This window comes from Rattus rattus, chromosome 8 (assembly GCF_011064425.1).
Source record: "Rattus rattus isolate New Zealand chromosome 8, Rrattus_CSIRO_v1, whole genome shotgun sequence".
NCBI lineage: Eukaryota > Metazoa > Chordata > Mammalia > Rodentia > Muridae > Rattus > Rattus rattus.
In genome coordinates, this window is record NC_046161.1 from 62,448,784 (window position 1) to 62,474,278 (window position 25,495).

The 25,495-nt window shown below is 44.3% G+C and overlaps 1 pseudogene; it reads right to left on the reverse strand.

The window, feature by feature from the left end:
- Positions 1-262: 262 nt before the first annotated feature.
- Positions 263-2,114, reverse strand: LOC116908201 (annotated as a pseudogene).
- Between the last annotated feature and the right edge of the window lie 23,381 nt (positions 2,115-25,495).

Consider the following 25,495-nt stretch of genomic DNA (forward strand, 5'->3'; position numbering starts at 1 on the left):
ATTCTTTTGATTTTTGACAAAATTAACCTGAAAAGTCATCTGGCACTAAAATTTCCCCTGTTAAGCAGTTCTGATTATTAATTTAATTTCTTCTGCTAGGGGTGGCTGTTCAAGTTTGTCTCCATCTTTTTGTGTCAGCTATGATAATGACATCTTTCAACAAATTTATGCATCCTAACTAACCTTTTCCCCCCTCAGTTGGGAAAGCACTTTATTACTCTGGGCTTCCAGCCACGGCTACCTGAGCCCTGCCCGGTAAGGGCTATGGACCCTCTCCGCTCTCCTCGTCCTCTTCCATGTCGAGGCCCGGGATCCGGCGGATCTGGCACTGCAATGCCTAGCAAGGGTACTGGGCTCTCCTCCTCCCCTGGTGGTGGCAGAGGGGTTGATGTTGCAGTCCCTGGGGTGGGCTGCAGGGGAACGGGGGGACTGTGCAGGCATGGCCTCTGTGAGTCCTGTTGCTTCCCTTGGAGCCCGTTTACCCAGAGTGCCAGCCTCCACCTCATCTTGTTTCTTTTCCTCTTCCGGTCTGTCAGGGGAAGGATTCTCGCCCCTGAGGTTTTGGTTGTCGTCCATAGTCTCCAGATGCTTTTGGTTGATTCCAAACTGCATGGGGATGAAAAGGTCACAGGCCGCACAATGGGCCTCCTCCACCTTCTTCACAAAATGCTCCATAGCAATTTCTTGGGTCAGATGTTGGTCTCTGTAGCTTTGTTGGATCAGACCATCAAGGTTCTCTACAGTTTTTGGAGCTCCTCTGTCTTCTTGGTCTCGTTGGTGACATATTCCTGCAGGAAGTCGGCGGTCTGCTTGGAAAGCTTGGTACCTATGTATCTGAAGTGTTCCTTGTGGAACTTGCCGTCAAGGTGGCTACACGTCTCATCCTCATAGACGGTCCGATATTTGCAGGGAGAACACCCAAACTGGATCCTTTCCACCTTACAGTCTCGCTGCCACTTTTTCTGTTTCTCTTGGCTCTTCTCGCTTTTGTGCAACTTGCGCTTGGCCTGGCCGCTCTCATCCTGGGCGGTCAGGGCCCTTTTCTCTGAATCTTCTTTGCCTTCTTCTCTCCCATCCTCTTTTCCCTCCTCATCCTCTTCTGCTCTGGAGCCTTTCCCCATAGCCTCAGCGCTTTCGGTGCCTCTGCAGCTTTCCCCTCAGGTCCTTCGTCATTGTCGGAGTCACGGTTGTCTGAGCAGTTTGTTCTTGTGGCTTTGCTGTCCGGCTCATCAGGACTGTCACCCTGCTTTTCTTCCTCTTTGTGGTCTGGAAGTCGGCTGTGGTCCAGGTCTTCCAGGTCTGCCTCATCTGCTTCATGCCATTGCCAAATCCGAAGCCAAATCGGGAGCCACCAGAGGAGGCACCCCTACCACGCATGCCGTACTCGGGTACGATGTTCTGGGAGAAGAGGGAGAGCAGCCAGGAGGCGCCAGGCATGCACTGGCCCCAGGCTCCCATGGGGTCTTCCCCCATGCGCCTATAGCCCGAGGCCATTGGCTGTCCACTCTGGCCATCCCAGACCTAGCCCTGAGCCCTTGGACCAAATGTATCTCCTCTGTGCATTCAAATTGGTCATGATAGGCATCATATTGACCCTCATAGGCCATTTCCATCTCAGGGTCAAGCTCGCCATAGTCATAGCTCGACCGGTAGAGGTCTCGTTCGTTCAGGATGGTCCTTGAGGCACAGGCCTCACAGGAGTCGTATATTTCTCCACCTTCTGATCTGTACACACGTCCTTGTATCATGTCTGTCTCCAAGTGTGTTATCATATCTACGCGCTGGTTAAATCTGGATAAAACCAAATCGGTGCTAGCACTACCTGAGGCACTAGGGTTTGCATTTGTGTCAGAGCCAGCCATTTCCCAAGAGTGTGAAGTGGCCATACCGTACCCATAGTTGGTGATGTTATCCTGGCCATAGCCATAACCATAGTTCTTGTGGCCTCCATTTGTCCCAGAGTTCCAAGTTTCATATCTGTAATCACAGGTGGGCTGGGAACTGGTGTCAAAGTATGTAGACTGCAAAGTGGTTTCGGATCCTTGGACAAAGCCTTTGTGGCTCCTGGTCTCAGAGAACACCGAGCCTTGGACACAGACCTCTACTCTGTGCATCTGACACCACGACAATCCCTGGGGGCCTTCCACACACGTCCCAGCCACTTGTTACTTTTTTGTTGGTATAGTTTTTTGCAATATATCCTTGCAATATTTTATGATGTTACCTCTAGTGATGCCCTTATAATATAGATATGCTAACGCATATATATATATATATACATACATATATATATATACTTTATGATTTATTTATCTACAGTTTTTACTTTTTGAAGTGCTGGGTATTGAACCTAGGTATTTGTGCATGCTAGACAAGTGCTTCACCACTTACCTGTACCCCTAGCTATATCCACTTACTTTTTTATTTTGAAACACTGTCTCACTAAATCTCTGTGCTCATTGGTTTTTGTCAACCCGATACAAACCTAGACATTTCTGGGAAGAGGAAATCTTAATTGAGAAAATGCTCACACAAAATTGGCTTGTCAGCGAGTGTTTGCGGTATTGTCTTGATTAAGGATGGATGTAGGACGGCCTAGCTCACTGTGGTTGGTGCTATCCATGGGCAGGTGGTCCTGGCTGCTATACGATATCAGGCTGAGGAAGCCATGGGGAACAATCCACTTAGTGCTGTTCCTCCACGACATCTGTATTAGTTCCTGCCTTGAGTTGCTGTCCTGACCTCTCTTCATAATGGACTACCTCTATAAGCTGAAATAAACCCTTTCCTTTCCAACTTGCTTTTGCTCCTGGTCTTTTTACCACAATAGAAAACAAACCAAGAGAACTGTCAGGCTGACCTTGAACTTGTGATTCAGCCTCAGGTCCCTGAGTAGCTAGAACACAGACCCATACCACCAACTCCTGCTCTTCTTCTAGTTTTGATAAATGTAGCCAGAGAGGTTGCGGCATTAAATCAGAGAACTATTTGCTTACATTTGTTTCATCTTTCCTAATTTCCTTTCTACGGAATTAAGTTCTCTCTATTCGACATTTTACTTACATTGGATCCAAGTTTCTTTTCTTATTTCAGCTTCTTCGGGAGGAAATCCAGATCATTGCTTTTATGGCGTCTCCCTCTGCAGACAGAAGCAGTTGAAACTATAAACTCTGTCCCCAGCGCCAGCTCCCCTGGATCCCACACGTTTTCACCTGATGCGACTTTCTTACCGTTCAGTTCTGAATATTTCCTCACTTTCCTGAAGATTGCCTCCTTGGCTTCTAATAGTGCTTGAAGTCCAAATATTTTGGGCTTTTCCATCTGTCTTCTTTCTCTCTTTTATGTGGGCCTGTGGTGGCTGGTGGCTGTCCTCGGATTCCAGTATTCTCAGAGCTCTGTTTTCCTAGCTTGGTCAGGTTGGTTTAGTAAACATTGTGTAGACCCATCCCTGAGGAAAGTCCACTCTGCTCTTGAGTGGGAACAACCTTCTGGAAATATCAATTAGATTAACTTACATGGCCTTCGCAGACTCTGCTGTGACTGGCTTTTGTCTATTTGTTCTGCTGGTTCCGTCCCTGAGACTTTGGTGTCATCTATCTCCTCAGCTCATGCTTCACGAATCTTGAAGTTCTGTTGGATCTATGCATTATTGGGACAGTTAGGTCTTACCCCCAAATTGACAGGTTTATCATCACAAGATGTCTCCTTTGACCTTTGCTCCCTGTTTGCGAGTTTTGTTGCCCATAAGCCTACCTTAGATCAGGTCTTACTTGAGGCAATGCTTTTGTCTTTTTTCCCCACATATGTGTGGTATGTCTGTCTATGCCAATGCACCTGTATGTGTCATAGTTAGTGTTAATTGTTAACTTGACTCACCTGGGAAGAGGGAAGCTCTTTGAAAGGGTTGCCTCCATGAGACTCAATTGCTCATTGATGTATTAGGACCTTTTGAATGCATAAGTCCATAGGGAGTGGCACCCTCAGGACGCATGGCCTTGTGTGTCAGTTTAACCCTCCGTTGAAAGGTGGTTTCAGTGTTTTAAAGGCAGCATTCTGTTGTCTTTTGGCTGGTATCTCTGTGGTGGGAAGTTGCCAGCCATTTCTCCTGCTCCTCCCTGGTCATGTGTGCTTTCCTCTGGTTTGCAATGGTCGCTTTCTCTTTATTTTTGACCAATTGGCTATGACGTACACGTATGTGGTTCCCGTGGCTCCTGGAGTTTCGTGGACTCCTCCTACATTGATTTACAACCTCAACCAATGGCAAGTTATTTAGCTGAGGAAAGGTCTGGTGGCAAAAGTTACTCCTTCAAACGTTTTCCTCCTTTCCTCTTTTGTCCTCTGCTTTCAGGTCCCGGCCGCAGGAAGGGTAGCTTGGTATTTCCTCCACCACTGAGCCTGGGTCATTCTCTCTCTGTCTCAGACACGCTCTTTCCTGTTACTTTGGCTCCAAGGCCACTTCCTAGTACATTTCTAATTTACTTGGTGAAATTTGTCCTTTCAGTTACTAGAACTTTCAGTTCTATCATGACTAGGATTGAAAGAAAAAACCACCTTTCACTCGCTTATTAGGGTCCTCTTATGCATATTCATTGTGTCTACCTTCTGAAGAGCGTCTTACCACAGTAGCTGTTTTTTAATGTTGTCTGCTAATTCTAACTTCTCTGGCCTCTTTGGATCTGATATTTTTTTCTCCCTCTGGTATCAATGGTCTCTTCTCAACTCTTTGTGAGGCTAATCATTTAGATCGTGTAAGGGACATTGAGTGATTGGATTTCACCGTCTCTCTCTAGAGACACTCAGCAGTGCATCTCTGGTTAATACCTGTGATCCTTATTAGTAAATGTTGGTTAGAGAAACATTAGTTGCTCTGATCTAGAATTCTAGTCAAATGACCGGGAATATTCTGCAGGGTCTCCAAACTGCTTATATTCCCTCCTTTCCACTGGCTGATTCTTATAATCTTCATTTAGATCATATTTCCAGGACAGGCTCGGCTGCATGAACGGCCTGGGATATATAAATTAGTGTTCTGTGTAGGAATTAAAGGAATTGCTACATGGATTTCTGGGGCTTCTTTCCTCTCTAGCTCACCTCCCTCCTCTATGATCTCAAAAATCAACTGTCTCAGATCAGCACACTTCAAAATCCTGTCTCGAAAATCAACACGAACCATCAGTCCAGGATCACAGCTGACACCTTCAGCTCAGGACTTCATACTTCTTGGGCATCTCTTCCTCCCCTTGTGATCCTGAACCCCCAGCTTGAAGAGAAAGCTGGGTGCTGGGGCTCTCAGTCTACACTTCCTTCTCTAAGGAGGGCAATGTTTGTGCTGAGTCCCCAGCAGGGATGACACTCACTTCTGTATCAAGCTGATGGTAGACGCCACTTTCCTCTCATGTACAGCGCAAGGCTAGTCTGGCCTCACACGCAGCCCTGTAGTTATAAGCAAGAGTTTCACGTGTGCATATCTGATTGGCATTGATTTATTATTGAATGTTGGGTTAGCTAAATACAACTGCTGTTCCTCCTCGCACTCCTTAAAAAAGCCAAAATCATATGTGAGCAACTGAAATAGCAAGGGCTGGGATTGTGAAATATATATGCATATAACTAATACTACTATGGAAAGAAATTTTCCTAAGAAAGCATAAGCTGGCATTTAAACTTGAATTCTGAATTTAGCATGATAATTTGAAAAACTCCTTTGAGGAAGAATTTAGAAAAGGCAAGTGGAATTCTCTCTGCAGATTTAGTATTGGAAGTTTGTTTTCTTTCTATTTGGAAATATTGATTTCTTCCTTGCCTGTGTTTCTTTATGGGGTGTGTTGATTGACATGTCAGCCTAGGAATGGCTAGTCCGTTGTATTTTATTTTTTTTATCATCACTAAACATCTTGATTCATGTCTCAGGGCCATTGATTGATGATGTGTTGTCTTAGAAATAGTGATGGGATATTTTGTTTTAAGATTTAACTTCTGTGGGTAAAGCCATGGAAGGAGTCTATCATTTTATAGTTTCTACATCAAATGGTTAATTTTGTGACTATTCGGATTCCTATAATTTGTCATCATCTATGCAATTGCTAACAGACTCTCCCTGTCCCCAATATGTAGGACTCATGTATCTGAGGCTGACCTTAAATCCATCATGTAGCTAAGGGTGACCTTAAACTTCTTTTTTTTTTTTTTTTTTTTTTTGGTTTTTTTTTTTGGGGCTGGGGGCCGAACCCCGGGCCTTTCCCTTCCTAGGCAAGCGCTCTTCCCCCGAGCCAAATCCCCAACCCCGACCTTAAACACTGATTTGTACCTTCTCTTCCCAGGGCTAGTCATGCAGACTTATAACACTGTGCCATGTTTATGAAGTGCTGGAAATTGAACCCAGGACCTTGTGTATGCAGGATAAGCACCCTGCACAATGGTGCGATGTCCTCATCCTGGTGATCTTTTTCTTAAGAACAGCAAAGAATTTTAAGGAAGCAAAAGGCTCCTGAAAATTAGCCTTTCTAGAGCTGGAGCGATGGCTCAGTGGTTAAGAGCACCGACTGCTCTTCCAAAAGTCCTGAGTTCAATTCCCAGCAACCACTTGGTGACTTACAACCATCTGTAATGGGATCTAGTACCTTCTTCTAGTGTGTCTGAAGAGAGTGACAGAATACTCACATAAATGAAATAAATAAATCTTTTTAAAAAATTAGCCTTTCTAAAGTCATGGGTTATGGAAAGGGACTGAGAGTCCATCTGCCACAGAACATAGCTGTGCTGACTTAACCAAACTGTTAGGCTCCTAGTGACTGAGTAGGAAGATGCTGGGATTAAGGCAGTCTGAGCACAAAGATGAGAGAGACGGGGCAGACAGAGCGGTGGGGTTGTAGGTGATTTCAGCTCTTAAGGCTGAGGACGATATTCATGAATTCAAGATTAGTCTGAGATACGTAGTGCGGCCCTGTGTCAAGAACAACCCTTGAAAGTGTTATAGAACCAGAAGCAGACATCCCCTCTTATACTTTGCAGTTTTACTTGGTCTCATCTAAAGATCTCCACTGTTCAGGGCTCACTCTCCTGTCCTCGCTGTCTTACCATTCCTTCAGCCATGATGTGTGTTTGAGATCAGACGCACCATGTCTCATTATCTTACTGCTTTCTCCACTCAAAAGACCTCAGAGAAGTGTGTGTGTGTGTGTGTGTGTGTGTGTGTGTGTGTGTATTTAGTGTTTGGAAATGAAATTACTCTTTAATATTCTTGGCTACATCGTAATAGGCTTCTAGGATGTTTCCTAAAATTGTTGCTGTGGCTACACTCATTTAGACTTTTCGTTTTATATCCACACTCCTTGGAAATAACAAAACCGTATTTGCTTTAAGAGTACAATGAAGACTTTTTTCTCCTTATTCTCTATTGAATCAATGTCAAGTTTGGTGTATTTTAATTCTGAGGCTTTGAAAATGCTCTTGGATCCTTTTCAGGTTCTGGGGAGATGTTTATTTTACACGCTGTTAGAATCTACTGTTTTCTAACCCCCACACAAGTAATCCACAAACAACAGAAGCCCAAGTCCCCATTCATCTCAGGCTACCATTAATGGACTGGCCTGGGCTAACTCTCAGAGCAACTGGTATTTGGAAACTGAGCGTGGGCTGGAGAAGTCCGTGAGTAATTCCGCACTTGGGAATGTTTGATTGGTCATACCCTCCTGTCCTTGGTTGCCCTCAGAATGTTTCAAGGAGAGTGGCAATCTCCCCAAATCCTCCCCCATTCATATGTTTGCCTCAGACAAGAGATGGCCTAGTGTTAAAGATGTCTCCGCCTGGAGTTGGCAGCCATCTTACCTTCTCACATGCAAAGGATGATAGGAGAGTCTTTAATAATAATAATAATAATAATAATAATAATAATAATAATAAACCACCTTGTACAAGTAAGAATTTGTAAAAGATTTTCTTTTTCCTTTTAGACAGGGTCTTGGGTAGCCTAGGGTGGCCTTGAACTCACTGTAACACCAAGAATAACTTTGAATATCTGCTCCAACAGGATCCACCTCTTGGGTCCTGGGAAAATAGGCATGTGCCACAGCCATAGTTATTGTCATAATTAGTAGTAATAGTGGAGACAGTGTTCCACTTTGTAGCTTAGGCAGGAATTGAACTCAGCCCTGGGTGGCCTCAAACTGGTCATCCTCCTGCCTTAGCTCTAGAGTTATAGCCAAGTGCCACCATTCCTGGATCTCAAAATTGTTTTTATTGGTAAAAGTGCAGTTTTGTGTATATGTGTGCATGTGTGTTGCTTGTATGCACACACATGTATTGTATCTACCTGTGTAGGCCCGAGGACAGCCTCAGGTATCGTCTTTAGGAATCCAATCTACCTCCTTTGAGACAGGGTCTAAACTTGGATCCCACCAATTTGGCCAGACTGGCTGGTCAGTAAGTCCCAGGTGTCCTCCTGCCTCCACCTCTCTGATGCCAGGATTACAAACACACATATCGCCACATGTGGTAATTTCATGTAGGTTCTGGGGATTGAACTCAGGTCCTTGAATTTGCAAAGCAATTACTTTGACTGCTCAGTAATCCCACCAGCCCTACGATGTCCTTTGAGGAAGACATGGTCACGACGATAAAAGCAGTGTGAAACTAACTGTGAATACTATCACTGGAGACCCTCACACAGTCTGCCCATGAGGGCTCCTGCATACACCAGCCATTCTGTTTTGTATGGGAAGCCATGGTGAGATAATATGACTGAAAGTACCCTAAACATATAACATAAATAAGAAAGCATACTAAAATATGCAAACAGAATTGATATTTAAAGCATCTCAACAGCTGATGCGAGATGCATGGAAATTAAGAACTCCATGGAAGGCTCGGAGAAGAAGCCCAAAGAATAAGAGGAATTTGGAACGAATGCTGGGGAACTCTTTTTTGGATCTCACTGAGTAGATCTGAATTGTTTATTTACTTGGCATCCTTACTGTGTGTTCCAGAGTCATTAGTGTCTTATATGTGGTGAAATGGAAACACTTCAGAACTTGGATCTGACCCATTGGATGCCTCTTGATTATTCCACGCCCAGAGCTGATAAGGTGGAGCAAAAAGTGTGCCTGAAGGAGACAGCTCTGTGAAGAAATGGACTACGCGGGCACCCGTAAGCAGCAGCTTCCATCCGTCTCCACCTCCCCAAGTGCCAACATCTTTATTCCCGGACTCGAAGGTGACATTTTCCCATTTCTTTTCCAAGCCCTGTTTCAGGAGCTCTGGCTTTAAAAGTACCATGTTCACAAGGAGCAAAGTGGTGAACGTTCTAATTTAGTTAAAATTCCTGTGACTTAAGCAGCTAAAACGGATCTCGTACAGAACAGTCTTCCAGAGCATGGTCTCTACTGGCCTGACGACTATTTTTAGGGAGAATGCTGGCAGGCAGCATCCTAATGAAAGGCACAACTCAAGTCTCCCAAATGCCTGCCCTCTTTATTTGGTGCAGACTGAGAGAGAAGGTCGCTCGTGCGCTCATGTTTCCCTTGGTTCAAAGATTTCACATCTCTGTGCATATGTCTTACAGTTCAAAAAACTGCTGCATTCTGTGCAGAGCCAAAAGAACCATTTGTAATGTCCTTGATTAAGAGGCACTGTTGGTTGGTCAGGAAAGATCAGACCTCCTGGTTCAACAGAGTGTGGGAGAGTGGCATCCAAGAATTCAGAGTAAAACTGAGCCACTGTGGATGTGGGAAATGAGGATTTGTTTTTCCTTGCAGGAAATACCGTGTTTATCATTATTGATGCCTTGGTTGAAGGCAAAAGATTTGTTTCACTGTGGTTGGAATAAAGAATTTTACTTACAGAACAGGAACAATAGGCAGGGCATTCCTCACAGGCTGCCTGTGGCTTTAGGTGCCTGTGGTTCGGATGTTTTAAGGAGGTCTGGCTGGCGAAGAGCAAAGGGCAGCAAAAGCCAGTCCAGGTGAGGCAGAAACAGGAGATCAGAGCCAGTCAACTTCTGTCAAGCACTATTTGCCATGACACCAAGGGATAGCCATTGCCCTTGGGTCTCAACTTTTTTAGCTGGACTGATATTTCCCACAGCTCACTTGGGTCTGAGTGTGACCTGGTGTCTAATCGTTCAGAGTTCTCCCTTTTTCAGTGGATAACTTTTGAAAGTAACGCTTCGTTTGTCAAATAGCTGAGTCATGAGCTGTCCTGAATCTGTGCTTTGCCAGTGTGGTGGACAGAGTCAGCAGCAAGTCTCGTCTTCCATTATGTCTGACACAGAGTCTTAGGTGGCCCAGGCTGGCTTCAAACTCACTATGTAGCTGAAGATGATCTTGTGATTCTTCTTTTTCTTAATTAAAACAAGTAATTATGTAGGGGTGTATGTGTGTGTGTGTGTGTGTGTGTGTGTGTGTGTGTGTGTGTGTGTACATGAGTACAGGTGACTGAGGAGACTAGAAGATGGGATTGAATCTTTTGGAGCTGCAGACAAAGGTAGTTGTGTCATCCAACGTGTGTGTTGGGAACAATCTTCTAAAAGAACTGCTCATCTCTGGGCTGGGGATTTAGCTCAGTGGTAGAGCGCTTGGGTTCAGTCCCCAGCTCGGAAAAATAAAAAAGTTTAAAAAAAAAAAAAAAAAAGAACTGCTCATCTCCATTTGCATTGCTGGAATATGGGGATTACAGGCGTCTAACAGGATCGAAGTTTATACAGTGCTAGAGACTGAACCCTGGACCACCCGCAAGCTAGGTTAACAATTCCCCAATGGATCTATACTCTCTGCCCCTTCAAGCATTCTAGTTATGCTCCCTATCAGTAAGTGCAAACAGTCCAGCACAATTCTACCTTGAATGCTTTGTTTCTTGGATTTAGTATGTATTTCGGAAATGCTAAAACAGTGTCCAAGGATGGTGTACTACAGAGGCTAAGTCCAGTGCGGAAGAAAAGGCTTTGAGGTAATTGCCAGAGGGAGTACCTGTTAGGTAGTTTGGGGAAAGTATTCTTGAAAGCATTTGAATGGTTCCCTTGTTCCCTGACTGGCAGTGTGACCTTGGGATCTTGTCTGTCCCGCTCTGTTCTTGCCTTTTCCACTTCTTGGTTGTAGGATCTAGGCAAGTGATTTCCTTCTCCTTATAGCTCAGTTTTCTCATCTGTAATCAGGAAGGAGGACAATATTCTCTTCATAGGGTGGTTGTAAGGATCAAGCATGAAGAATGTAGAACAAAGCCAGGTCCTTGTTGGGTACAGGCTAAGTATTACAACTGATATGATTGTGTGATTGATGCCTGGCCCTACACAAAAATGTGAGCCCCAGGAGAACAAGGAATTAGCTGTCTTTATATAAAATAATTCTAGTGCTTATCAAGGTTTATTAGAAGGCTAGTCTCAATAAATGATTACCAAATCAATGTATTGGCTAATGCATTCTCTATTAGATGTTAGCCAGTATGTTCTCCTGTCTGTGCCCGTGACATACATACACTCCATTCCCTGACCTCACTAGTACCCTACATCTACTCTGAAGAACAGAGTTCAAGCAAAGAGCTACAGAGGTAACCTCTGCTGTGGTTTGGTAGAGAACCCTATTCCCAGGTCCTTCCACACGATGGCTGCCTTTGCATCAGCAGCCTGCAAAGTCTGGCCTACTAATAAGGACAAAAGTAGTTGCTAGAAATAAATGAGTAAGAAGACCTGCTGGTCTCACAGCTCAACTTTCTCAAGGCTGTGCCGATCAGAAGGCAGATGATGTCCTTGAGCGACTCCACAACCCAGATAAGGCTGTCTCAGACAAAGGGACTGTCCCTGCTTTGACAAATGGGGTTGACCTTCCAGTCGGGCTAAAACATCCTGGTTTCAACAAAGTCGGTATCAGGTGGGAGATGATACATGGCCGTAAGGATTTAAATCTACTGCGGGTGTTAACTGGCTGCCTTGTTATGCAATTAACCCACAATTCATAAGCACAGCCCAGGAAGAAGAAAAGCCCCCCCTCCCCCATTTGTTGTCTTTTCTGGCTTCTTAAGTGGCTGTGTTAAGAAACACTTCTGCAGAAGGGAAGATTCATTAGTCGTAGATTCTAAGAGTCTCTGTCTGAATTAAGACTCTGTAATTTAGCCTCAAATAACACTTGTCTAAACATAAGATGAGTCAATTAGTACAATCAGAGGGATTCTGAGCTTTCTTTGTGTCTTTGTTGGTCCCACCTCCAGCACTCAAAGAAGGTAACTAACCGCACAGACATCTTTAGCCGATCGGGCTGGAAGTGAAATGGCAACTGAAGAATGAGAATTTCACATTTAATTTGAGTCAAAAGAGAAAAAGACATCCTATGTTATTTGGTCCTCTGTCCTGAGTTTCAGATAGGAGCCTGCTTCCCAATCCATTATCTCTGTCTCTTCCAATGTGTCAGCTTGTATCTCCGACTCTGAGGCTAGATCAAATGGCTGCACTTTCCCCAAACTTGCAATTTAATGCCACTGTATTTTCTTGGTGCTTGAAATTTTGAACTACTAATTGAAATTTTGATTCAATTTGTTAAACGGAGGACCTGGGAGGGCGTGATAATTATCTCCGACTAGTCTGGAGTCTGTCATGGGAAAGATAAAAAAAACGTTGCTGGCTAAGGGTGTAGAACAGAGGACACAGGCTGAGGAGGGAGCCCCTAATTCATTAGAAAGAGTTGTTTGTCAACTGAAAACGAGCAAGCGGGAAATGGGCTATCCTGGGCGACAGTAGAGTGCCTTTGCAGGGTAATCCCTGGACTGCCCAGAGACTGTGAAGAGGTGGTCTTTAAAGCTACTGGGCATTATGGAGTTCTCTGTTCAAAACAGCCGTTGGAGGACTCTAGTGCCTGCTCTCCTGGTGGTGCGGGGAAGCCAGGTGACTACGTCTGGCCTTTACAGCTAGTTCATACCTGTTTAGCTCATTTCTTTATATTTATTTACTTTTGGTTTTTGAGACAAGGTCTTTGGTAGCCCACACTGGCTTGGGGTTTAGCCAGGGACTCCCTTAAACTCTGCTCCTACTTCCTCCACCTCCCCAGAACTGAGATCAGAGGTTTGTGCCACCAAGCTTGGTTTATTCAGCCCGGTCAGTGCTTTATGCTGCACTTGCCCCCTTTTCAGCCCCTCGACCTTTTCAGTATGGCAGCACACTCCCTGGAAACGAGGTGCCTCTTCCCTTGCCTAACTAACTCTCATTCTGCTTCAAATATTATTTCAGTTACTGTGTTCTCAGGGGGCCTTTTACCACCTTCTTCGGGCCTGATTTTCTTGCCCCTATGCACACTCGACCTCTTTTTTCTTTTTCTTTTTTGGAGCTGGGGACCGAACCCAGGGCCTTGCGCTTGCTAGGCAAGCGCTCTACCACTGAGCTAAATCCCCAACCCCACACTCGACCTCTGTTACTCCCAGTGATGTCAGCATAGAGCTACAGTGACATCATCATGGACTTAGACTTTCTTATCATCCCCGATCTCTCACTACAGTGCATTTCCCTGAGGATGCCAGTCACTGCTTCTATTGCAGGAGAGGCATCTGGCATGTCCCAGGTGCCCAGGGTGAGCTGTGTGCGGTCTTCATTAGCTGCCTCTTTTCTAGACAGACACACGCATGTGGGCTTTGAGAATACCTCCAGTCAGGATGTGAGAGTGCACGAGAGAATGATGCCGAGAGATATGCCGGGGATGGAACTCAGGTCCTCATGCTTGCAAGGCAAACACTTTGCGGACTGAACCATCTCTTCAATGCTTCATGTTCATTTCCCGTTATGAATTCCCCTCACTGACCCTGCTCTACTCTGCCCCTTTGGTGGTGCTTTCCGGCTGTTCTTACGTAGTGTCATTATTGTACTTCAATAGCAATGAACCACTCTTTGCAGCATTGTGGACAGTAGACAAAGCATAGCACATGTGTCTAGGGAAGGTACCAGGTCCCCAAATGTGGTTTTAAATGTCCCCAAGCAAGTCAGACGTTTGAACACTAACACATTCAGAGTTAAACTTAATATTCTTGGAGTCCGTTCTGCTTTCAGAGGGATTCCTTTACAAATGCCCATCTAACCAGGCTTTCCCCTTGTTTCAGTTTTCTTTAGAAGCTTAATACTTTGCCTCTCACGTAACACACACAGCTTTTCTTATTTTCTGTTGTCTTTAGGAATTGTGGAAAACCTGTCACACTCTATAAAGATTGTGTAGCAGCTGAGGAAATTTTATACCAAGTGGGAAAAGTGTTTACTGACCTGTCATCAACAGCGACATGATGCCAGCAGAGAGGAGCCTGTTGTAAACACGGGGATGGCGTCTTTCAATCTGCCAACTATTCATTGTGTCAACATCGGGACCAGCACTGAATTTATAGGGAAGGTTATAGGATTTTGAGAAATGGGAAATATTCAAAGGATAGTATACACAATTAATCTTCACGACAGAGTTCGCACCTAACACATCACTTGACAAAAGGAGATCTAAGCATGGGGTGGAGGGTGAAGGTCAGGAGCAGCCTGGGTTAAGGACGGGGAGGGAATTGTTGACCAGACAGTTCATCAGTGGGCTGCAAAGATTCTTAACCTTTAGAACTCGCACAGACAGGGTGACATGGCCCCAGTAATAACAGTAGGTAATAAATACTTTGGTCTTTTTCTAAGGTCCTTAGTTCTTTCTCTCCTATAACTCGTGTAACACCCCATGGCAGTGGAATCTACTTCTCCATCCAGTTCATAGAGGAGGGAACCCAATATAGAAAGGGGCAAAGACCTACCAGGCTAGAAGCAGCTGCACTGGGATTCAAATCCAGGTGTCGGCGTCACAGATCCTGTGCTTGGTACTGTATGTGTGGGAGACCAGTGTTTCCACACACTTTATGCAGAGAGATGCAAAGGGGAGGAGATGACAAAGTGCATGGACCTTGACTTGAGTCAGGTCAGCATCCCCTTTTGCTCATACCCAATTGTTTCTGGGTATGAAGTTTTCCCAAGTCACCTCTGAGCCTTGGCTGTATTGGGATGCATCACTCTGATTCCCGCTGACCAGTTCCTTGTACTGTCTCGACCTGTGTTCTTTTAAGGCATGCCTTGGCCCAACCCCTACCCTTCACCATGTCACTTTTGCACACGGTCAGGGAACACAGCGACCTTTCACTCACTGCCGTGGCTCTGTTTCGGCATGGAAAATACTAGAAGATGCTTACTGCCTCCTGACTTCAACACATGCTCTGGCCCCTACATGCTCTACTCAGAGATTTGTATTAAAATCAACACATCCAACACATCTTGGCACAGGGTGTGTATGTGTGTGTGTGTGTGTGTGTGTGTGTGTGTGTGTGAGAGAGAGAGAGAGAGAGAGAGAGAGAGAGAGAGAGAGAGAGAGAGAGAGCTTTGAAAGGAAAAGATGGCTGGCTTTGAGAGAAGAGAATTGCTTCCTTAATAAAAGAGAAAATGGTCAAATGGGGGTAGGCTCGCATCCCTGAGATGAGACTAAAGGCCATTTATTTAAATGGTAAATGGCTAAAAATGCAGATCAGATTTATAGGGCTTCTACAAATAATAAAAAATGCTTGTATACAGACGCACATGTAATAAGCCTGAATTGGCTATGAAATTTATCTTCATGAGTAAAGAGGGAAGGGACTGTTGATGCTGTTAGGATTTTTACCCCATCTTTCCAGGGAAGACAGGATTAATACCAGGAGAGATAAATCATGATGTGATTTTTGTATGTATGCACGAAGCAAACACAATGAATATTTGATTTTCTCCAACTTCTGCAGGGCTAAATCAATTTGAAGAGATAATGGTAGGGGATTAAGTTATTGGAACGTGTGTAACTATAAAGTTTTGAATATAGTTAACTCACAAGTTATTACAATTTCAGCAGAACATCTGTTATCATTGAAATAACAGATGTGTTGTGTATTGTGAAAAGGAGAGAAAATTGGATATGCACATGGTTTGCAAAATAAACCAGTCTCATATTAAATTTTTTGTGAGATGTAATGCTGTAAAAATTATTACAAAGAGTGGGCTCCCTGAAGAGGTGTCCCCAGGCGAGGCTATAACGCAAAGAATGCCACTAATAGGCAGTCACCTTAACACATGAAGCAAACAAAATGTTCTCTGGACACTTTTGTGTGTTAGTGTTATAGAAGGGAGTTTACCATACTTAGAGGCACAGAACAGTTCAAAGCCATAAAGTAGAATGTAGCAATTCCAGGAAGGGCTTGGTGTAGAGAATACTGATTTTCCAACATTGCCAACTGTACAACTGGTTTACTGCAGTAACTAAACTACAGGTTCCTAGAGACCAGTGACTGGTTTGTATTCACCCTTTCTCTTTGCAGGGTTCATATTTTCTTCCTCTCCTCCACCCCTCCCCCCATCTTTTCCTCCCACTTCTTCCCCTTTTCCTTCTCCTTCCCCACTCCTCCCCTCCTTGTCAAGATCTTGTTACTACACCTTGAATTCATGACCCTTTTGGCCCAGCCTCTCAAGTGTTGGAATTATAGATACCTGCCACCCCTGGGCAGATCTTATTTGTGTGTATGGGCTTGTGTGTGTGTGTGTGTGTGTGTGTGTGTGTGTGTGTGTATGTATGTATGTATAGATATGGATATACTTATGTTCATGTGTGCATAGAGGCCAAAGGACCCTTCTGGACACTGTCACTCTTGGGTCTTATGAATGGTCTCTCACTGGCTTGAATCTCAGTTATTAAGCTAAGCTGGCTGTCTAGCATGCCTGAGGAAACTGCTTGTCTCTGCCTTCTCAGCCCTGACATCACAGGCAGGAACAAACACACATGGCTCTTTTTATAGTTGCTTACTTGTTTGTTTGTTTGTTTTTTTTAACATGGGCTCGTGAGATTCAACTTGGACCTTCACGCTCGCAAGAGAAACATTTTACCCATTGTGTTGTCTTAGACTTCTGAGTTGTATTTTTTTAAACTCAAAGTTGAATTAGCTTATATAATCTAGCAAAGTGTGGTCACTTTGCCTGTGTTACCCAGCAAAATGTCAGCCACCAAAGCAAAGCTTAGAATCTGCCTGGCAGCCTGCACTTGGCTGAGTGTCCTTCATGTACCTCCATGACACTTATGACTATATTACAATGACTATGGTATTAGTATCACTCGGCTGTTTGTGTAGAATTTGGAAATCTGTTCCTACCTTTTTTTTTTTTTTTTTTTTTTTTTTTTTTTTTTTTTTTTTTTTTTTTTTCCAGAGCTGGGGACTGAACCCAGGGCCTTTGCATGCTAGGCAAGTGCTCTACCACTGAGCTAAATCCCCAACCCCCTGTTCCTACCTTTTAATTTTCTTTCTCTACTTATTCAACAATTGTTCCTTTCTTTAAGAGAAGGTTTGGGGAAATGAATCCCACCATACTGTTATTAACCACACGCACGCGCACGCACGCGCACACACACACACACACACACACACACACACTAGGAATCTGGGTCTGGAGGTAGTGTGTGTGTCAGGGGGAGAGCTAATTAAGCTTGACTCTGTCTGGTTTTCAATTCTACCACCATTGACAGCTCGCTCCTTGGAGGAAGAGGTCCCAGTTGGTCTCCATTACAAAAAAAGGTTTTTAATAAAATATTCAAGATAGCTGAGGACCTTTAGAATGGGTAATTTTATTCAACACACACTATGATCTTCCTGCTGGTTGTGGGCTCTGGACCAATACCCAGGAGCTCCTTCGGTGTGAATGGCGATTATACAGGATGTTAGAGGACCCCGAGAGCAGTCAATTTCTTACAAGTCAGATATACCACATTTTAACTTCGAGACTAAAATCGTCTCTGGGGTTTAGTTTGCTGCCATGATTAAATCCTTACTCTTCTGAAAATCCTAGATTTATTTTTAACTGTTTCAATGCTGCATTTTTTAGAAAGATTAATGAGTGGTTAAAATAAAGAGGGAGGGAAAAATTGAAGATTCAGGAAGAATGCTCTGATAAAGTGCAAACTTTCATTAAATAGTGCCTGTAGTGAGTTTATCTGCCTTTGGCTTTGCCTCTGGTTTTGTGAGCCTGCCTACCCAGGCCTACGACTTAATGAGGTGGCTCCCTTCAGTGTCTTAGACACTTAGCTCTCAAAAAATCTCTATCTTCAAACCAATTTTTCCCATCCATTACAAAACGAGCGAGAGAAATGGAAGGCGTGGGTTGAAATCCCTGTTAATCAATTGCACTAGTCCCCCTGGGTCGTGGTTGAAGAGCGAGTTTTCATTATCTCTAATAATTAGCATCATCGTGGTAGAAATTAGCTGAATGGACTGACACAGTAATCTGTGATGGGCACACCGTGTATCTTTTCATTATTAACTCTCTTTGGGGTGGTGGGAGGCGGGGTGCCCGTATAGGGAAAATGGTCTATGGGAATTTGTTTCTCATCTGGACAGCATTTCACAGGGGCATGTAGGGGTGAGTTTATACTGATTTTAGATGATCTAGAAGTGCCATGGGCAGGGGCTTGGTAGACACAATGGACAACCTGGGTCTTGTTTTTTACAGCTTACTTGGTGAGCGATGTTCAACCGCTTCATTACCTCTCTTAAGTTCAAGTGTCTGTCCCTGCGAAATGAAGACACATTTCATCTCATCAGGTTGTTCTGGAAAGAGAAGGCTGATTATAAAAATAAGGGTGCTGTAAAGATTGGACTTGAGAACATTCATAGGGTGCGTAAAAAGTTAGTGTATTATAGCTCCTCACTGAGAGGCAGAAGGAGTCAAGATAATTCCCCAAAAGGGGTAGCAGATATGTTCACAGGAGGCTAAGGAAGCTACATGCTTCTGATGGAGGCAGCCTTCCACGAGAAGGCTGAGAGTAGAGGAAGTGGTGGCTCTCCTGAATGATTTGGGGTATGATTCCTGTGAAGAGAGTCCCAACACTTAGCTCTCCTTGTTAGGGTGTTAGAGACCAAATATGCTTTTCCAAAAGCTATGTGTTGAAGCCCTGGTTTCCTGTAGGATAGCAGAAGGGCGGTTGGACTTCTTATGTTTGCATGGAATCATGAGGAAGGGTATCTTAGTTAGGGTTTTACTGCTGTGAACAGACACCATGACCAAGGCAAGTCTTACAAAGAATGACATTTAATTGTGGCTGGCTTACAGGTTCAGAGTCTTAGTCCATTATTATCATCACAGCAAGTCTTACAAAGAATGACATTTAATTGTGGCTGGCTTACAGGTTCAGAGTCTTAGTCCATTATTATCATCACAGCATCCAGGCAGGCATGGTTCAGGAGGACCTGAGAGTTCTACATCTTCATCTGAAGGCTGCTAGCAGAACACTGGCTTCCAGGTAGCTAGGATGAGGGTCTTAAAGCCCACACACACAGTGACATGCTACTCCCACAGGCCACACCTTCTAATAGCACCACTCCCTGGCCCAGCATATACAAAACAATACAAAGGGCTCCTGCAATGAGGTGAGTCCTCTTTGGGAAGGGAGAAGTCATAGGGTGCTCTTTACTCCTTTCCCTGAATCCTCCTTCCATGCTGCCTCCTCCTCTCTTTCTCACGCCATCTTCTTTCCTTTCTCCCTGCTACCTTCTTTCCTGTCTTCTCTTTACCCTCCCCTTCCTCCCTGTCTTCTTGCCTCCATCTCTCTTACTTTCTTCCTTGCCTCCACCTTGTAAGAAAATGACAAGAAGGCTGTGTCATCAAGTCAGGAAGTAAGCTGTTAGCAGGAACCAAATCTGCTGATACCTGGCCTTGGACTTCGTAGCTATATTCATTGCTGTAGTAAAACTCCCCAACTGAAAGCAACTTGTGGAAGAGCTCATTTTGGCTTGCAGTCCAGAGGGAGAGTGTATAAAGGCAGGGAGACATGATAGCATGGGCCCAGAGCAGGACCCTGAGAGATCATATCTTGCACACAAAGGACAGAGAGAGCAAACTGGAAGTGGGGCTAGGCTAGGAATTCTCAGAGCCTGACCTCAGTGGTATACTTCCTACAGTGAGACCACAGTCATCTTTCTAAACAGTGGTACTATCTGGGAAGCAAGTGTTCAAATATCTGACCCTATAGGCTTTCTTCCTTTCTTATTCAAACCACCTCAGTGCCCTTTGGAACTATGAGAAATAGATACCATATATGCAAGTCAGCCTAGGATATCTTGTTACCTTCCACCTGAGGTAAGTCAGGAACTTCTGAGAACACTGCCTGTCCTAAGCAGCCTTTAAGATCAGCTTCTGTCAGCCAGTGCTTTTTATTTGCACCCCAGGAGCTGACCAGCCCATCCCTCAGCACAGATCTGTACTCTCTGGCCGTATGACAGCTTCCTCCTCTGCATGCCTTCTTCCCTTCATGCTCTTTCAGCAGCTTCGCTCCTTCCAAGCTAAGCCTACTCCCACTCAGCCTCAATAGTTGGGGGGATCTGACTGGCCTCCTTAATTACCACTGGGCAGCCTATGATCATAGACATCCTGAGAAGACTCTATTTGACCTAGACATTGGGCTGTGCTATGGCCAGTTTGGAATCAGTGTTACTCAAGGTAGATCTTGGGACATCTTCCATCAACCAGGAGGCAAGAGTAAGATGTATCTTGGAAAATGCCATGACTGCCTCCTTATCTAGAATATCTTTCTTCAGATCACAGAAAGGAGGGCATGAGCTGCCAAACACAGAGGGGCAAGTCAGGACAGAATAGCTGGGGAAGTCAACAGAGAGGATCCAATCCCTCCGCTTCTGATGTCACCACAGTGTTGATGGCTTTTCCTGGATACATGCTTTTCAGGTGCTGCATAGATGACTAGGCAGACTACTCGTGTGTGTGTGTGTGTGTGTGTGTGTGTGTGTGTGTAGGGGAGGAGGTGTAAGGCATGACAACATGCAGGCAGAGATACAGTTAAATAAGAATAAAGGAAAGGAAATGGAAGGGGTCCAGAGATAGTTTTGTTGTTACCCACACTCACTCTGAGAAATCTTGGTTCTTTTTCTCATTGTCTTTAATCCTTTTCTTCTCTCCTTCCTCCCCACCCCCTTGGATTTACATAGAGGGTGGTCTTAAACTCACTGCTTAGCTGAGGATGACCTTGAACTCATCTTTCTGTCTCTACCTCCCAAGTTCTAGAATTACAGAATGGGCCAGCATGCCTTGTTTTATATGGTGGTGAGGACAGAATCCAGGGCTTGTGCGAGCTGGGAAAGCATGCGGCCAACCGAGTCCTAACCCCAGCTGCATCCTGCTACCTTTTCCGGTCAATGCTTTTCTTCTGGTGGCCTTTGCTGTTCCACCAATTATCAATGACTTCTTTAGGGATACCAGGTCTTACAATTTGTAATTTGTGTTATGACATAAATCTTTCCTTCTGTCCTGCCTTTTGTCTGACATTTGGCTCGTCCATACAAGAACTCTAATGACACTCATTAGTATTGGGAGAGCCCAACGTCTGCTGGCTTCCTTAGCACAGTTGCACTCATGTGGGTCTTCCATTCCAGGGCACACTGTCCATTTATGCAAGTTCATTACCAGTTCCTGTCCTTTTCTTCCTTTGTCCTCTCTATGCCCTTTCTGGCTTGCACACCCTATGCAGATTAGGCTGTTTTCTACAGTCAGAACCAATTCTTATTCCCTTCCCACCCACTTGGGCTCCTATGGGCATATTGTTTGGGGCCAGCTGTGTCCAAGTGCAAACCAGGGGGCTATTGCCACTTGCTGTCAGCCACCACAGGATACAAAGTTGGTAGTGAGCACAGGTGCTGGTGAGCTGCCGCTCTGCATTCTTGCTGCATGGACAGGCTGGGTAGCTGGGTCTGCCAAGTCCTCAACTAAGAAAACACTGTTTCCACTCAGCTTCCCAGTCAGAAGAAAACTGGCCGGGCAACTTTTTTTTTTTTTTTTTTTTTTTTTTTTTTGCATGAGGTTCATGTAACTTTAATGCCTCGTCCGTCCTGGCACTATTGGCTGCCCCGGCTGGCAGTGGCCCCTTTGTGTGGCATCCTGGAGGACAGGATTGGTTTGGTGCCTCCAGGGCATGATATCTTGGGTCAGCAGATGGCCCTCTGATTACTCCTTCCAGCCCATCTTACCTGACCATTCCTTCTCTGTATGAACAGCTGTCTCCTTCACTGTAGGGCTGCCCAACCGGATTGGTGATTTTTCTTCTGCCCTTTTGTTTGAACAGGACATAAATCTTTCTCTTTCTCTGACCTGGCCTGCGGTTCCATCCACCTGTGCCCGCCTTGAGCAATATATAACTCACCAGGCTCTCTTTCCTTTACTGGCTTCAGCCTAGAAACCCAACTTTCTTCTTTGCTCCCCATCTTCTGGGCTGATTCAGCACTCTCTTAGCACCTGGCTGCCGGTTAGCACTTAAACACAGAAAAAGTACATTATCTTGTGGGTCTGACCTGCTCTGGAAACTTCCAACAGAATGAGATACTCAAAGAAATCTCCATTCCATTGGCCTCTTTTCTCTCTTCTTCCCTGAGTCTGAGGAGACTTCATTTACACCAGGTTGGCCGCGACTGCGCTAATTGAAAATGAGTTAATTGAATAACTTTGTACTTAGGAAGGATTTTTGAGCTGTCAAAGGACAATCAGTCAATTGAGCCAATCCAGTTAATGGTTTAGCAATGATCACAAAAATTGGATATGAACTTAAAGGGAAAGGGCCTTCTTTTCCTGAGAAGGGGCCTTAAGAATCCCCAAATGTTAGCGATCAAGTGCTATCGACCTCTTGGATTGCTTCAAGCAGTGCTTGTGTTTGCAAAATTGTTTAGCTTCCTGGGTTAGAGCAAAAATCTCCCAAGTGTTTTCTTGATGCCTTTGTGTCCTGACAGGTACATTATACCCTGGAGACACAGTTTCTTACCTTCACTGAAAAGCAAGAGGATAAAGTACTCACACAATAAAACTTGGAGCAGCAGACTCCTCAGCTAGAAGGCATTTCCTTGTGGTTGTGAGCAGTGTTGCAGTAAAATGAGTGAGAGCTGCTACTGGAGGATCTGGAACCTTCCATACGTACATGTATACAGGCAGCTCTTTCTAGGAGTGAACTGGCTGAGAATGTTTAGTGATCTTTTCATTTCTTCTAAATGGTAAGTGTATAGGTTTATAACCCCCTTTCCTCTTCCTTCTCCTCTCCTAAGTTTTGCTTGTAGATCAAGATTTGGTGTGCAATTAAGCCTTAAAAGAGTCAGGAATGGTGGCCCATACTTGTGATCTCAGCATTTAGGGCCTGAGGCAGAAGGATCAGGGTCAAGGTTAGCAGAAACTGTGCAACAAATTTGAAGCCAATAATCGCTACAAGAGATTCTGCTCATAAAAAAACAAATAAACAAAAAACCTGGCCTATCACATCAATATTCCCCCATCAGTAAATGATCCTGAGAGAAACTGTGTTGTGCTTGGGACACTTTCAAGCTGTCCTGTGCAGTGAGCATCTGGATGAAAGGCTGCAGTGTTCTGTCCCTTGGAATTGGTGTGTTGAATCTCGCTTGAATTAACTGGTCCTGTCATTTCTTAATGAGCTTTATGGAATTTGAATGATGGTTTTATGGCGCAATGTGCGTTTGTAACTGTTATCTTTTCATCCGCACATCAACCCTGTGAGACACCACATACAACCTTACTGTTCCCTATGCTGAAACAGCCAAGTATGCCTGATATTACAGTTTGTGGTTCAATGGACCTCTGGCTGTACAAGATTCCAGGGTGCCGTCTAAGTATATGTCACGTGGCATTGAAGGTGAGACTACATCAGATTCTGCCGATGTTAGAGAGCATCTTCTTCTGGTGCTTGTATTCATCTATGGGACTCACATTATTTGCCAAGCCAACTGAGCACTCAGCTATTCAGAATGCATTTTGTATGTATGTATTGTGGCTGAATAGGAACCAAAACGTGAGTGACAACAAAGAGGAGAGCTACCCGTGAGAGCTTTTATGTTCAAGGTGCAGGAACCAAGGCCCATGAAGGAGAAGTCTCTCCAAGTCTTTAGAACTATTTAGCAGTAGACTCCAGTGTCTGTTTACCATGGGGTTAGGTCAGAAATGTGAACCTACAGCCATCCTCAGGGAGGAGAGACAGGGAAGCTTTCCCAGGGAGTCTCATGGTAGACATAGATACAATAAAATCTTATTTTTATCCATAATATCTCTGTAGCAACAATCTACAAAACCCCTACATTATACATGTATATAATAAATGTATGATTTATTTAACAGTATTTAATTTGGAAAGACTTGGTTATCAATATACTATATTACTTTTAAAGATATGATTAATTTTGTTTTATGCTCACGAGTGTTTGTCTGCACCTATACTTGTGTATCATGTACATGCAGTGCTTATAGAGGTCAAATGTGGGTGTTTGGGAGCTCAAGTTCCAGATGGTTGTGAGCCGTCAAGCAGGTGCCAGGAGCTGAATCCAGGTCCTCTGCAGGAATAGCTAGTACTCTTAAGCCCTGAGCCATCTCTCTAGATGTACTATAAAGACACTTGAATTCATTTTAGCAGCAGTGACACTCTTCATGCTTGATTTCTCTTGAGGACTTGTAATTTCCCTGGGAACTTAAGAACAGGGTAATTGTTTGGGAGTGAAACTCCTACAGGCTTGCCTCTCACACACTCAAAATAATTAAACGTGGTGAGAATGTTCTGGATTTCAGCACTTTGGTTCGCTTTTCTCACCCAGCTTCCTTAAACCTCCTAAGAAGTCGATACATTAATAATTCCTCTTTCTAGACAATGAAGCTGAGGCTCAGAGAAACTCCAGGGTACCTGTCTGTGAATGCTAGTATTTCGGTTTGACAGGGTCCGAATTTAAAAGCCACAATCTTAACATTATTAGGGTCATATTATTTTTTAATTAACTATAAGAAATGGTCACCGTTGCTTGATTTCCCAAATATGTTTTCTGGGAAGGACTTTTGTTGACCCAATAGTGGCCAAATAGATGTCCACTAGAGTTTATGCAGGAGGGTTCTACAAGCATGCTCACCACTACATCTAGATTGTAGAAAGACTCGCAGGACAGAAATTTCTCTAGCATGTTCTAGACCTTAAAAGAAAATGTTAAGCATACATCAGGAGCAAAATGCACAGCGTCTTTCACAGTGTGATCATGTGATCAGGTAATGACGATACATACTTAAGAGATGTCATGCAATGTGGCCTGTTCCAGGAGTCCTTTGAAAGTACTTGTGAATTTATGAACAAGGGTGGTAGTTTACATATCTTTCCTCCTGTCTCTGTTCATCCATTCTGTTGGCATCATCAATTAATTTTATGTTAGGATTGCTGGAAACTTGGAGTGAATGGTCTTATGGTTTTATTGCTGTGAAGAGACACCAGTGGTGATGGTACTCTTATAAAGGACAGCATTTCACCGGGGTGGCTTATGACTCAAAGTTTAGTCCATTGTCATCGTGATGAGAAGTGTGGTGACACACAGGAAGACGTAGTGCTGGAGAAGTAACTGAGAATCCTACATCTGGGTCAGCAGGAAGTAGGAAGAGAGAGGCACTGGGCCTGGCTTGAGCATCTGAAACTTCCAAGTG